The following is a 14,180-nucleotide window of genomic DNA, read 5'->3' as shown; positions in this document are numbered from 1 at the left end:
GAGCTCCTTATTTTTGCCTTTCTTTGACGGTGCAGGTACCCTGGAGTCAGTACCACTGGAGCTCAAATCTGGCCTCCGACATTTATTAGCCAGGTGACCCTGGACAAGTCACTTAAGTTTGCCTCGTGTTCCACATCTATAAAATGGGGATAATAATAGCACGTACATCCTGGGGTGGTTGTGATGGTCAAATAAAATAATAATTGTAAACGCTTAGCACTGTGCCTGGCACATAGTAAGCTGCTACATAAAAGTTAGCAATGACGATGACGATGATGATTACAATCATCATCATCATCATCGTCATCTCCATCAGTATAATTACCCAGAGCTTGGCACAGTGCCTGGTACATAATGGGCACTTAATAAATAATTGGGAATTGACTTGGGGAATCATTGCACCTCTCTGTCCTCTGCTTCCTCTTCTGAAGTGGAGGGCAGTGAACCAAGTATCAGGTCCATTTCCAGTCTCCAGGAAGGACCTTGCCCCGGGGCCCTCGTGTCCTCTCGCCCCTGGGGAGCGCAGGACAAGGGCTGCGCACAGAGCGCAGCGCCGCGGGCCCGCGCCAGGGGGCGCCGCAGCGCCGCTCCGCAGCGCCACGATGGTTCGCGGGGCGGTGGAAAGCGGCCCCGAGTCGGCGCAGCCCCCGGGCATCCTGCGGCAGTCGCTGTGGCGCTTGGCTGAGGGAGCGCACGGAAGGTCCCTTCCCCTTGCCATGGCCGCAGCTCCTGCCTCCTTTGCCCCGGCGATTGCGGCTCAGCCCCGAGCCTGATCCCCGCGGGCACCCGCGAACACCCGGAGAATTCCGCCCGAGCAGGAAAGCGGCCGAGAGGAGACCGGAAGAGACCCTCCCCCCCGGACCTGAACTTGACCCGGGGCAGAGGTGAGTGTCCCGCGCCCGCAGGGGCAGCCGGGCACCGTTCGCTCCCCGCTTTGTGCGCGGGCTGCGCCCGGGGCTGGGGGAGCCTCCCTAGGCTGGCGCGGTCCCGTCCGAGCTGGGGCAGGGCTGCGCTGACCTTCGGAGGGAATGCTGCGGCGTTTGCGCCCCTGGCCAGGGAGCGAGTAGAAGAAGGAGCCGGCCACGAGGGCCTTCATTTCTGAGCCCCGCGCATTACCTGTTGCACACCTGGTTCAAACCCGACTGCAGCTGCGGGCACCGGCACGCCCGTGGCAGTGGGGAGATGCAAGGCGACCCCTGAGGGAGGATTAATAGCACTAGAAAGAGGAGTGGTAATCATGAGGCCAGAAGATTTGATTTCAGGCTCCAGAGCAATCCAGAACAGCATTCACACTGCGTGAAAATTCTTGGTGCGAATTTACCCTTAGGAGAAATATTAGTGGCAAGTATTCTGAAGCTTGTTTTGGGCAGGAACGGTATCTAACTTCATCTTTGCATCCCTAGTGCCTAGCATGGTACTTTGCATACCGTAGGTGCTTATTAAATGTTTATTGTGTTGAGTTCCTTTCTTGCACTAAATCCTATGGTTCTCCAAATAATAAATGTCCATTTTCTTTAAAGTGCTTTGCATCCCCTTTGAATCAGTCAGCACCCTCTTGAAATTGAAGCTAAGAATAAACTAGTTTTCTTAGATCAGTATTTTATGGCAGTTCTTCCAATATGATTTGTTTTAAACATCAGAAACTTGGAACCAAATGACATAAAGTAGAGATTATTAAAACAGAACTTAGGTCTATTTTCTCATTTGACTGCCAAATGTTAGATGTCTAATTTTATTGTGAGAAATAAAATTTTGAAGAGCCACTGTCAGTCAATTTTATGTTTCCCCCATCAGTTATTTCCTGGAACATGGCATGAGCTTGACAATATCCAGCTGTAACTTCATGAGGTAATAAATGGAGAGAAATTCTCATTCTTCTGTGAAATTCCTGTCACTGGGGCTAGATGGGAGTTATTGAAATATTTGACTTTCTAAATACTGTGGAAAAGAAAGATGGTAATGTTCATTAAATATAAACTAGACAAATATGGTCTTAAAATGGGCAACTTTACATGAAATATTGACCATTAGTATATACAACTCATATTTAAACATTTGTATATTCTATGTTCAGATTTATTTTTCAACCAAATAATCTCACTGGATACTTATGTGATTGAAATACATTTTACAGAACTTTCCCTAGGGAAACATAGAACTAGTTAGTTCCATGGTACAGTGGACAGTATCCTGGATTTGGAGACAAGGGACCTAGGTTTGAATTCAGGATTTTCTAATATACTCCTTGGATGACCTCAGGTCCATTTCTCTTTTGGAAAAAGAGGGACCTGGAGTAGGTGACCTTTAAGATGTTGCAGTCCTAGATCTGTGATCCATAATGATTGAGGCCCCTTTTGTTTTAGTTTTTGTTTAAATTAATTTATTTTTAGTTTTCGACATTCATTTACACAAGATTTTGAGTTACAATTTTTTCTCCCGATCTTTCCCCTGCCCCCCACCCCAAAATAGCAAGCCTACTGAATGCCCCTTCCCCCAATCTGTTGTCTCTTATATCCTCCCCTTTAACCCCCCCCCAACTTTGTAGTAGGGCAAGATGGATTTCTATACCCCAGGGCCTGTATATCTTATTTCCCAGTTGCATGTAAAAATCAAATTTTTTTTTCATTTTTCAAATGCTTTATTAACTTCTGATTTACATCATTCATTTTTGCCAGATTTTGAATTACAAATTTTCTCCCCGTTTTTCCCCTACCCACTGCCCTAAAATAGCAGTCCCACAGGATATCCCCTTCTCCAATCTGCTCTCCCATATTTTCTCCCATACCCCTGTCGACTTTTCTAGTAGGGCATGGTGGATTTCTATGCCCCAGTGCCGGTATATCTTATTTCCCAATTATATGTAAAATAGTATTAATAATAGTATATACATATGTATATATGTATATATTTAAACATTTGATTTTAAAACTTTGAATTAAAGATTCATTCTCTTCCTCCCTTGTCACCCACCCTTACTGGGAAGATAAGCAGTTCAGTATAGGTTGTACATGTGTGGCTAATGCAAAACAATAACATAGTAGATATATTGTAAAAGACTGATTATATTTTCCTCCTTCCTATGCCACCTCCCACTTGTTCTATTCTCTACTTTGATCCTGTCCCTTTTCAAAAGTGGGTGCTTCCAACTTCCCCCCCACCTGCTCTCCCTTCCATCATCCCCCCTCTCATCCCCTTCCCCCCTACTCTCCTGTAGGGTGAGATAACCTATTTAGTATGTATTTCATTCCCTCCCCAAGCCAAATACAATGGGAATAAGGTGGACCCATTCCCTTTTGCCTTCCTATTCTTCCCCTCCATTGTAACCATTTTCCCTTGCCTCTTCTATATGAGGTAATTTACCCCATTCTGTCTCTTCCCTTCTCCTCTCATTATATTCCTCTCTCACCTCTTAATTTCACCTTTTAAGTATCATCCCTTCCTGTTAAATTGGTCCTGTGCCCTCCATCTATACTATAAACATATATACTCACATTCACATATGTATTCATATGCCCATATACCCTCATATATAGACATATATATGTATATATATATATTTCAATTCCCTTCAACTATTTTCAAACTGAGAAAGGTTTCATAAGTTACAATTATTGTTTTTCCATGTAGGAATATTAATAGTTAACTTTAATAAGTTCCTTATGATTTCTTTTCCCTATTTACCTTCTCACGCTTCTCTTGCTTCTTGTATCTGAATGTCAGATTTTCGATGCAACTCTGTTTTTTTCATCAAGAATGCTTGAAAGTCCTCTATTCCACTGAATGACCATATTTTCCCCTGAAACATGATACTCAGTTTTCTGGGTAGGTGATTCTTGGTTTTAATCCCAGCTCCTTTGCCCTCCGGAATATCATATTCCAAGCCCTTTGATCCCTCAGTGCAGAAGCTGCCAGATCCTGGGTTATCCTGATTGTGTTTCCACAATATTCAAATTGTTTCTTCCTGGCTCCTTGTAATATTCTCTCCTTAACCTGGGAATCCTGGAATCTGGCTATAATATTCCTAGGAGTTTTCTTTTGGGGATCTTTTTCAGGAGGTGATCGGTGGATTCTTTCAACCTCTATTTTGCCCTCTGGTTCTAAAACATCAGGGCAGTTTTCTTTGAGAACTTCCTGGAGGATGATTTCTAGGTTCTTACTTTGATCTTGGCTTTCAGGTAGTCCAATAATTTTTAAATTATCTCTCCTGGATCTGTTTTCCAGGTCAGTGGTTTTTCCCACGAGATATTTCACATTGCCTTCTATTTTTTCATTTGTTTGGATCTGTTTAACAGCATCTTGATTTCTCATAAAGTCATTAGCTTCCATTTGCTCCAATCTAATTCTGAAGCAATGATTCTCCTCATTGAGCTTTTGAGATTCTTTTTTCCATCTGGCAAATTCGGCTTTTTAAGGCATTCTTCTCCTCATTGCCTTTTTGAGCCTCTTTTGCCATTTGAGTTAGTCTATTTTTTAAGGTATGATTTTCCTCAGTCAGGTTGTTGACTCTCATTTCATAATTTTCTTGCATTGTTCTCATTTCTCTTCCCAATTTTTCCTCCATTTCTCTTATCTGCTTCTTAAGGTCCTCTATGGCCTGTAACCAGCTCGTATTTTCCTTTGAAGCTTTTGGTGCAGGAGTTCTGACTTCACTGTCTTCCTCCCATTCCATGCCTTGCTCCTTTTTGTCCCTAAAGAGTCTAATGTTGGAATCTTCTATCTGCTTTGTTTCCTTTGCCTGGTCATGTCACCCTTCAGTCACTTGACCCCTGGGCTTTTGCCACAGTAGGACTCTGCCACCAGACAGGGGAGCTTTCGTCCCAAATGCTGGGGTTTTCTCAGCTACCGGAGCTATTAGATGGGTGCCCTCTCTGAGGCCTCCACACACTCTGGCAAGCTAGACACATCCCAGGATCCTAGACTACAATCCAGATCCAAGGAGGTTAAAGCAAGAGCAATTAACCCTCAGACTAGTTGCTTGGTCCCCCTACACTCTGCAGGCCAGGAACTGAAGCTTCCATGTGCCGCTGGCTGGCTGTACCGGCCTCTCAGCAGCTTCTCATCCTGGGGCAAAAGCCATACACTGCAACTTACTGGGTCCCAAAGTCCAGATTGCACTGACTTCTCACTTTGTCCTTCACATCTATGTGTTGATAAATCTGGAAAGGGCCACAGCTGCTGCTGATCTGCTGGCCGGCTGCTGGTCAGGCCCGCCCTGGGGCTAAAGCCTCTGTGTAGGACTGGGCTCGGCTCCCAGAACGCTGTGCTGGCCTTTTCCTGCCGGCCTGCCTGGCTGTCCTCAGCAGGAGGTTAGCTTCTCTGTGTCATTTTGTGGATCCTGCAGCTCCAAAGTTTATTTAGAGTACCCTTTTTACATGGATTGGGGGAGGTGGAAGCTGGAGCCGTGGGGAAGTCCTGCTTCTACTCTGCCATCTTGACTCTGCCCTCTCCCCCCATTTTTTTTTTAAACATTTGCCTTTAAAACTTTGAGTTCCAGATTTTTTCCCTTCTTCTTCTTCACCCACTCCCACTGGGAAAATAAGCAATTCAATATGGGTTGTACATGTGTAGTTGCTCAAACCATTTCCATAGTAGTTATATTGTGAAAGATTAACCATATTTCCTTCCATCCTATCCTGCCCCCCACTTATTCTGTTTTCTCCTTTGACCCTATCCCTTTTCAAAAAAGTTTGCTTCTAACAACCATCTCCCCCAGTCTGCCCTACCTTCCATTATCTCCCCTCTTATCCCTTACCCCCCTATTTTCCTTTAGGGTAAGATACCCAATTAAGTGTGTATGTTATTCCCTCCTTAAGCCAAATTCAATGACAGTAAGGTTGACCCATTCCCTTTCACCTTCCTGCTCTTCCCCTCCATTGTAACAGTCTTCTCTTGCCTCTTTTACATGAGATAATTTATCCTGCTCTATCTCTCCCTTTATCATTCTCCCAATTAATTCTTCTCTCACCTCTTAATTTTTATTTTTTTAAATATCATCCCTTTATATTCAATTCATCCTGTGCCCTCTGTCTATGTATACATGAACATACATATGCCCACACTCACATATATATTTATATACACCTAAACCCTCCTATACATACATATAAGTATATATACATATATATATACACACATATATATTCTCTTGAACTATCCTCATACTGAGAAAAGTCTTTTGAGTTACAATTTATTGTTTTTCCATGTAGGAATGTAAATAGTTCAACTTTAATAAGTTCCTTATGATTTCTTTTTCCTGTTTACTTTCTCATGCTTCTCTTCTTGTATTTGAAAGTCAAATTTTCTGTTCAGCTCTGTTTTTTTCATCAAGAATACTTGAAAATCCTCAGTATCATTGAATGACCATACTTTCCCCTGTAGGATTATACTCAGTTTTGCTGGGTAGGTGATTCTTGGTTTTAGTTCTAGCTCCTTTGACCTCCGGGATATCATATTCCAAGCCCTTCGATCCCTTAATGTAAAAGCTGCTAGGTCTTGTGTTATCCTGACCATGTTTCCACAAAACTCAAATTGTTTCTTCCTGACTGCTTGCAGTATTTTTTCCTTGACCTGGAAACTCTGGAATTTGGCTATAATATTCAAAGGGGTTTTCTTTTTGGGATCTTTTCCAAGAAGCGATGGGTGAATTCTTTCAATTTCTGTTTTTCCCTCTGGTTCTCGAATATCAGGGTAATTTTGCTTGCTAATTTCTTGGAAAATGGTTTCTAGGCTCTTTTTTTGATCATAGCTTTGAGGTAGTCCAATAATTTTTAAATGATCTCTCTTGGATCTATTTTCCAGGTCAGTGGTTTTTCCAATGAGATATTTCACATTGCATTCTATTTTTTCATTTGTTTGGATCTGTTTTATAGTATTTTGATTTCTCATAAAGTCATTAGCTTCCAGTTGCTCCAATCTAATTTTAAAGGAGTTATTCTCTTAAGTGAGTTTTTGAAATTCCTTTTCCATCTGGGCAGTTTGTTTTTTTAAGGCATTCTTCTCCTCAGTGGCTTTTTGGGCTTCTTTTTCTATTTGACTTAGTCTATTTTTTAAGGCATTATTTCAGTATATATATATTATACTTCATATATATTTATATATAATTAATATTAAAATAACAAATAAAAATAATAAAATAAAATCTATATAATATATAAATATATATTATAAAATAAATAAATAAAAATAATAAAAAATAAAGTATACATATTAATGTATAAAAATATATTTAAGGTATTAAGGTATTCTTCAGTGTATTTTGGGGTCTCCTTTATCAGGCTTTTGACTTGCTTTTCATGATTTTCTTGCAACATTCTTATTTCTTTTCCCAATTTTTCCTTCACTTCTCTTACTTGATTTTCAAAATCCTTTTTGAGCTCCTCCATGGCCTGTAACCAATTCATATTTTTCTTGGAGAATTTTGATGCAGGAGTTCTGACTTTGCTGTCTTCCTCCCACTCCATGCTTTGATCCTTTTTGTCCCCAAAAACAGGATTCTGTGGTCTGTTTGCGCTTCCTCCATTTGCTCATATTGCCAGCCACTTACTTGACTTTTGAGCTCTTTGCCAGTGTAGAACTCTGATTCCAGAATGGAGAGAGCTTTGTCCCAAATCTCTGGAGTTTTCTCAGCTTCCAGAGCTATTAGGAGGGTGCCCTCTCTACAGCCCACACAAGCTATGGCTCACTGGCCACACACACCAGGAATGCCACCCAAGACCATGATCTGGATCCAAGCAGGTCAAAACAAGAGCAAATATGGGCTCTTGGTCCCCCTACTTTCTGCAGGTCAGGAGCTCCTGAGGCACACGGTCTGGCTGCACAGCTGCCATGTCTCTGACTGCTTCTCACCCTGGGGGCCGGGGCCAGACCCTGCTCTTCCACCCCTCCCTGTTCCAACAGAATTCCACAATGACCTTTTACTTTGTCTTTGATGTTTATGGGTTTAGAAGTCTGGAAACTGCTACAGCTGCTGGTGATTCATTCTCCTGAATCTGCTTTGGCTGCTGCTACAGGTTGGGGCCACCCTGGGGCCAGAACCACATGACTGAAGCAAACTGAGCTCGGCTCCCAGCTTGTTGCATTAGACCCTTCCTGTCAGCCTGCTGGGGCCTTCAGCAGGAGATTTGTTTCTCTCTATCTCTTTGTGGGTCTATAGTTCTAAAGTTTGTTTAGTCATTTTTTTATATATGTATTGGAAGTGATTGGAGCGGGAGCTTATGCCAAGTTTGTGCTTCTACTCCGCCATCTTGGCTTCACCCCCCTGGAGTCCCCTTTTGTAACCTTCCCTGCGAACAATTATGGACATAAAAGGATAAAATAAGAGAACCTTTCATTTTTAGATAAAGGTATGAAATTGAACAAATGCCAAAAACTTTCCTTGAAATTTTGTTTTATTTTGAATTAAGGCAATTTTCCCTAATTAGAGGATATTATTCACATATTAGCAAGTGGTAATATGGATCTTTTGTTCTTACATTTAGAAAGCAGTGAATGCATGACTAAAAGCCTGAAAGTAGTGATTTTGCTGAATTATATATGTTAGCACAATACATATGCATGTGCGCATATATATGTAAAATAACACAAATGAATAATAAACTATTACATCATTACTGTTACAGAACTTTTTTTCCAGAAATTTTCACTTTTGTTAAAGCCATTACTTGTTATTCTCCTTTAAGAAATTGCTTTGCTAGTGAAAGTAAAGTTTTCTGAAAAATTGCAGATAATAAAGCTAAGAAGACTAGTGACTAGGTTGGAGAATAGAATTGGATTTCTTTTTAAGATATTGACAGGATAGGAAAGCAGGAAGATAATGTATTTGAGTTTTTAAAAGTCCTGTATTTGAGTTTTAAAAAATAAAGATTGCGGGAGATTGACCTTGTCTAAAATAGTTGATGTGAAAAGATAGTTGTCTAAAAATTCACCTGAGAGACAGTGAGGAATAGTGGGTAGAAAACTGGGCTTAGAGCCAGGAAGATCTGAAATACTGCCTTTTACTTATACTGGCCCTATGATGACACTTAACCTTTCAGATGCCTTAGGCAAATATCTAAGTCTATACATAGCTGAGAAGATGCTAACTTGTGTTTAGCAGAGTTTACTAAAGGAGTTTATTCATCTGGGAGTCCCCTGAAATGAAATCCCAGGTCTAGCCCCTATCATTATTGTGAAGCTTAGAGTTTAAGTCAGTGGTAACTGTTTCTCTTTGGAACAACTACCCTTAAGATCTTCCCCTCCCAGTTTGATTTTTTTCCCTTTTTTTTCTAATTAAAGAGGCCTATTCACTGAATGGACTTACCTACTCCAAGTGAGTATCTAAAAAGGTCTTATCCTAAAAGGGCCAGGGTCTCTCATTGCATCTTGCACCATCTCCAGTCATCCTGATGAATATCTGGCCACTGGACCCAGATGGCTCTGGAGGAGAAAGTGAGGCTGGTGACCTTGCACAGCCCTCCCTCACTCAAATCAATTAGTTGCAAGTCATGTCATCATTTCCCTGATGCCATGGTTCTCTTCAAAAATGAAGGACAAACACAGCAACAATTGCTATTGTACAAATTCACTATAAACCAACTTAGTAATGAGGCTGCTAGAAACTAATGAATGAATAACAGTATTGTCCAAATCAAAGAAAATTATAGACTCACTGTTTTCTGCCCTAGAGTATTATTGTGTTCAGTCCTGGGCGCAACACTTTAAGAGGCCTGTTAACTAGAGGATATCTAGAGAACACTCCAGATGTGAAGGGATATTGTAATCATATCAGAGGAAGACTAGTTGAAGGAATTGGTGATACTTAGCCTATAAAAGAGAAAAGACTTAGTAGGGATATGTAGGTATAGGGCTGGACTTGGGATTTCATTGTTATAGAGAACTCTCAGAGGAAGACTATCAACACAGCACATTTTTCTGCAATGTATAGTTAAATAAAGTTGATGTGAACACTGAAGTTACTTAAGTAATTTGCCCAGAGTGACCCAGCCAGTATTTGTTAAAGGTGGGTCTTGAACCAAGGTCTTCCTGGCCTCCAGCTGACTCTATATCCCCTAGACTAGAATGTCTCTCTTTAATGAGGATAAAGGAGATACAACAGTATTCTTAGATGTATGGAGAATTTTCATGTGAAATATGGGAATAAATTTATTCCATTTCTAGAGAGTAGGACTAGGATCAGTGAGTGGCTATCGAATGAAGGAAGATTTTGGCTCAATATAATGAAATTATTTAGTCATTTTTTTTCAGTAATATCTGACTTTTCATGACCCCATTTGTTTTTTGTTGTTTTTTTTTGTCAAAAATATTGGAGTAGTTTGCAATTTCCTTCATTTCATTTTATAGATGAGTAAATTATGGCAAACAGGGTTCAGTGACTTGCCTAGAGTCAAACAGCTAGTAAGTGCCTGAGGCCAGATTTGAATTCAGGAAGAAGAGTCTTCCAGACTGTAGGCCCAGCATTCTATCCACTGTACTACCTAACTTCACACTGTATAAGAAATAATTTTAACAATTTAGAGTTGTCCAGTAATGGAATGAACCACCTCCATTAGTGAACTCTTTAATATGCACACCCTGCTCTCAAGGAGCTTATATTCTAATGGGGGAGATATTATGCAAAAAAGAAATTGAACTATTAGATCTGAGGAAAGTCAGTAGCTGGAGTAGAGTGTGGAATAGAAAGAAGGGAATGGGAAAGTCCTACTGCTTAATATGGGATTTGAACTGAGTATTGAAGGAAGCCAGGAAACAGAGGTGAGGAGGGAGAGCATTCCAGGCATAGGATGACAAAAAATGCCACAGTAGGAAATAGAGTGATATGTGTGAGGAACAGCAAGGGAACCTGTATTTCTGGATTGTAGAGTATGTGGAACAGAGCAAAGTAAAAGAAGACTAGAAAGGTAAGAAGAGAACAGGTTGTAAAGGGCTTTAAAAGTCAGGGGGGGGGAGGGGGGGGGCAGAGCCAAGATGGCGGAGTAGAAGCACGACCTTCCCGCGGCTCCTGCTTCCACCCTCCCCAATCCATGTAAAAAGGGGACTCTAAACAAACTTTGGAGCTGCAGAACCCACAAAATGACACAGAGAAGCTAACCTCCCGCTGAGGACAGCCAGGCAGGCCGGCAGGAATCAGGCAGCACAGCGCTCTGGGAGCCGAGCCCAGCCCCATCCCGAGGCTTTAGCCCCAGGGCGGGCCTGACCAGCCGCCAGCCAGAGGGACTCCTGATCAGCAGCAGCTGTGGCTGTTTCCAGATTTATCAATATATAGATGCGAAGGACAAGGTGAGAGGCCAGTGCAGTCTGGACTTTGGGACCCAGGAAGTGGGAGTGCGTGGCTTTTACCCCTGGAGCGAGAAACCCCTGAGACGCCAGCACAGCCTGCCAGCGCCACGTGGCGGCTTCAGCTCCTGGCCTGCAGAGTGTAGGGGGACCGAGCACCAGTCTGAGGGGTCATCGCTCTTGCTTTAACCTGCTTGGATCTGGATTGCAGTCGAGGGTGGAGGTCCTGGGGTGTGTGTCCAGCTTGCCAGAGCGTGTGGAGACCTCAGAGAGGGCACCCATCTAATACCTCCGACAGCTGAGAAAACCCCAGCGTTTGGGACGAAAACTCCCCTGTCTGGTGGCAGAGTCCTACTGTGGCAAAAAGCCCAAAAGTCAAATCATTGAGTGGCAAAATAAGCAGGCAAAGGAAACAAAGCAGACAGAAGATTCCAACATTACACTCCTATTTTGGGGATAAGAAGGAGCAAGGCATGGAACAGGAGGAAAACAGTGAAGTCAGAACTCCTGCACCAAAAGCTTCAAAGTAAAATACAAGCTGGTTACAGGCCGTAGAGGAACTTAAGAAGCAGGTAAGAGAAGTGGAGGAAAAATTGGGAAGAGAAATGAGAACAATGCAAGAAAATTATGAAATGAGAGTCAACAGCCTGACTGAAGAAAATAATACCTTAAAAAACAGACTGACTCAAATGGCAAAGGAGGCTCAAAAAGGCATTGAGGAGAAGAATGCCTTAAAAAGTCGAATTTGCCAGATGGAAAAAGAATCTCAAAAGCTCACTGAGGAGAATCATTGCTTCAGAATTAGATTGGAGCAAATGGAAGCTAATGACTTTATGAGAAATCAAGATGCTGTTAAACAGATCCAAACAAATGAAAGAATAGAAGGCAATGTGAAATATCTCATGGGAAAAACCACTGACCTGGAAAATAGATCCAGGAGAGATCATTTAAAAATTATTGGACTACCTGAAAGCCAAGATCAAAGTAAGAACCTAGAAATCATCCTCCAGAAAGTTCTCAAAGAAAACTGCCCTGATGTTTTAGAACCAGAGGGCAAAATAGAGGTCCACTGATCACCTCCTGAAAAAGATCCCAAAAAGAAAACTCCTAGGAATATTATAGCCAGGTTCCAGAATTCCCAGATTAAAGAGAGAATATTACAAGGAGCCAGGAAGAAACAATTTGAATATTGTGGAAACACAATCAGGATAATCCAGGATCTGGCAGCTTCTACACTGAGGGATCGAAGGGCCTGGAATGTGATATTCCGGAGGTCAAGGGAGCTGGGATTAAAACCAAGAGTCACCTACCCAGCAAAACTGAGTATCATGTTTCAGGGGAAAATATGGTCATTCAGTGGAATAGAGGACTTTCAAGCATTCTTAATGACGAAACCAGAGTTGAATAGAAAATTTGACATTCAGATACAAGAAGCAAGAGAAGCGTGAGAAGGTAAATAGGGAAAAGAAATCATAAGGAACTTATTAAAGTTAACTATTAATATTCCTACATGGAAAAACAATAATTGTAACTTATGAAACTTTTCTCAGTAGTTGAAGGGATTAGAAATATATATATATATATATATATATATATATATATATATATATATGTCTTTATATGAGGGTATGCGGGCATATGAATACATATATGAATGTGTGTATATACGTTTACAGGTATACATAGATAGAGGGCACGGGACCAATTTAACAGGAAGGGATGATACTTAAAAGGTGAAATTAAGAGGTGAGAGGAATATAATGAGAGGAGATGGGGAGAGACAGAGTGGGGCAAACTATCTCATACAGAAGAGGCAAGGGAAAATGGTTACAATGGAGGGGAAGAATAGGAAGCCAAAATGGAATAGGTCAACCTTATTCCTATTGAATCTGGCTTGAGAAGGGAGGGAAATACACACTAAATAGGGGATCTCACCCTCCAGGAGAATAGGGGGGGAAGGGGATGTGAGGGGGGATGATGGAAGGGAGGCAGGTTGGAAGCACCCACTTTTGAAAAGGGACAGGATCAAAGTAGAGAATAGAACAAGTGGGAGGTAGGAGGGAGGGAAAAATAGTCAGTCTTTTACAATACATCTACTATGTTATTGTTTTGCATTAGCCACACATGTACAACCTATACTGAACTGCTTGTCCCCCCAGTGGGGGTGGGTGGCAGGGGGGGAAGGAAATGAATCTGGAATTGAAAGTTTTAAAATCAAATATTCAAATATATATATATATATATATATATATATATATATATATATAGTGTGTGTGTGTATATATATATATATACTATTATTAATACCATCTTACATGTAATTAAGAAAAAAGATATACAGGCACTGAGGCATAGAGATCCACTGGAAAAGTTGAAACGGGTATGGGAGAAAATATGGGAGAGAGCAGATTGGAGGTGGGGATATCCTGTGGGACTGCTGTTTTGGGGGGATGGGTAGGGGAAAAACAGGGAGAAAATTTGTAACTCAAAATCTGGCGGAAACGAATGATGTAAATCAGCAGTTAATAAAGCATTTAAATTTAAAAAAAAATTCAGACAGGGTTTTATGTTTGATTGTGGAGTTAACAGAGTCACTTGAGTTTATTGAAAAGCAGGTAACAAGGTCAGACCTGCACTTTGGGGAAATCATTTTGACATTTGAGTGGAAGATGGATAGGAATGGGGGGAGACTTAAGGCAGAGAGATTCACCAAAAGTCTGTTGCACTAGTCAAGGTATGAGATAATGGTAGTGAATGTGAATTAAGAAGAGACATGAGAAATGTAACAAGACTAGGGAATATATTGGACAATTAAGGTGCATACGTATGAGGAACTGAGATGATACCAAAGTTATGGACCTGAAGGACTGGGATGATGTTGATGGTGGTAGCCTCAACAGTAATAAGGA

The 14,180-nt window shown here is 41.4% G+C and overlaps 1 protein-coding gene across 2 annotated transcripts in view; it reads left to right on the top strand.

Annotated features, from left to right (window-relative positions):
• Positions 1-586: 586 nt before the first annotated feature.
• Positions 587-14,180, top strand: part of RERG (RAS like estrogen regulated growth inhibitor) — a 129,710-nt gene continuing 116,116 nt past the window's right edge. Inside the window, exon 1 of one of the 2 annotated variants that reach the window (XM_069106125.1) lies at positions 587-884. The gene's annotated coding sequence lies outside the window, so the exon portion shown is untranslated. The remainder of the gene's footprint in view (positions 885-14,180) is intronic. The other variant, XM_069106124.1, reaches the window with a different exon arrangement.

Source organism: Petaurus breviceps, unplaced genomic scaffold (assembly GCF_028583685.1).
Source record: "Petaurus breviceps papuanus isolate PSGF00001 unplaced genomic scaffold, PetGlider_PUasm1.0 78, whole genome shotgun sequence".
Taxonomy (NCBI): Eukaryota; Metazoa; Chordata; class Mammalia; order Diprotodontia; family Petauridae; genus Petaurus; species Petaurus breviceps.
This window is presented reverse-complemented; position numbering and strand designations above follow the sequence as displayed.